The sequence below is a fragment of the Condylura cristata genome, unplaced genomic scaffold (genome assembly GCF_000260355.1).
Source record: "Condylura cristata isolate star-nosed mole 26May11 unplaced genomic scaffold, ConCri1.0 scaffold00002, whole genome shotgun sequence".
Lineage (NCBI taxonomy): Eukaryota > Metazoa > Chordata > Mammalia > Eulipotyphla > Talpidae > Condylura > Condylura cristata.
Window position 1 is genome coordinate 2,356,443 of NW_004567103.1, and position 1,397 is coordinate 2,357,839.

The window sequence follows — 1,397 nt, forward strand, 5'->3', positions numbered from 1 at the left end:
CCTCGAGAAGGCAGGCGGGTGGCCAGAGCCTGGGGTTCCCCACAGGCCACGGGAGGAGACTGAGGGCAGACCCCAGCCTGTAAGGGGGCTGTCTGAAGGGGAGTCGCGGTCACCCCACAGGCCAGTGCAGTCAAAAGCAATGAGAAGCCTCAGGGGGAAGATTCAGAAGGAGGCCACACACACTGGGGGCGGTGAGGCTACACCTCGGATACAGCAGAGAGCTGTGCTGGTCCCCGCGGGATGGCCGTGAGGGCCCCTTTGCCAGGCTCCGGAGAAAAACGGAACGAAAATTATACGATCACTTTCATCCCAAAGGCATAGCTATAGAAAGGGTAATGCTGGGGCAATATACAAGTTTGATAAAGTTGAAATTGAGACTCGCCTTCTGCCTGGGCCCCCAGCCCGGGCTGGCAGGAGCCACAGGCCCTTGGGGACACAAGCTGCCTCGGGGACTCGGCCACGCTACCGCGGTCTCCTGCCCCCTGGCCCTGGCTGGCCCTGGCCCGCCGGGCCCTGACCGGCAGCCTGGCTCTGCCTGCCCTGGGGAGTGGCCCACGTTCAGCTTCCTCCCCCTCCCGCAGTGGGCCTGGGTCTGAATCCCCGCCCAGCTGCTCTGGCCAGTGGACAGCATCCCCGCGGCCTCCAGTGTCTGGGGAGGGGCCACTCAGACGCCAGCTCTTCTGAAGACCACCCACATCTCACCCCCTGCACCTGAGCCCCCTGCAGAGGACCCCCGCGACACTGGTGGTGGGAGGCGGGCACGGCAGAGGTGGGGGCAAGGTCCAGGAGGAGGTTCCCGGGCAGCAGAAGGGTGTGGGCTTCGGCGGCGGCCAGTGAGCTGCCAATTGCACGGACAGGAAGGAGCGAGGGACGTGTGGGCGTGGCGCGGCAGCGCGGTCTGCTGGCAGAGGAGCTGAGGGAGCTTCCCTCGCGGTCGCTGCAGTTCTCTAGTTTCCTGCTAGGCGGGCTCTGTCCCGTCCCTCACTGCTGCTGCCCGAGCAGCTGCCCTGCCCTCAGCTCCACTGCCGCCCCCGGGGGGCGCCCGCCCCAGGCCCCACACGCGGGCGCACGCTCACCTGCCACTGCCTCGCACCCCACCTAGGCATCAGGCTCACGCACAGGTCTGAGCACGCAAGCACGCACACCAGCCGCCCGCACTCAGACTGGACACACATTAACACCCACTGCGTGACACGCTCACCAGCACCCACTCACAGACTCGCAAACCTGCACCGCAGAAACACGCACACACCTGTACTCACACACTGGAACACGCAGCGCGGACATGCATTTACACAAGCTCACACACGCACCCGGGCTCACACGCACACACCCGGCTCACACGCACACACCCGGCTCACACGCACACACCCAGGCTCACACACACGCACCCGGGC

General features: G+C 65.9%; 1 protein-coding gene across 1 annotated transcript in view; it reads right to left on the reverse strand.

Annotated features, from left to right (window-relative positions):
* The window catches only part of INPP5D (inositol polyphosphate-5-phosphatase, 145kDa), an 82,914-nt gene that overhangs the window by 21,161 nt on the left and 60,356 nt on the right, over positions 1-1,397 (reverse strand). The gene's annotated exons all lie outside the window — the stretch shown is intronic.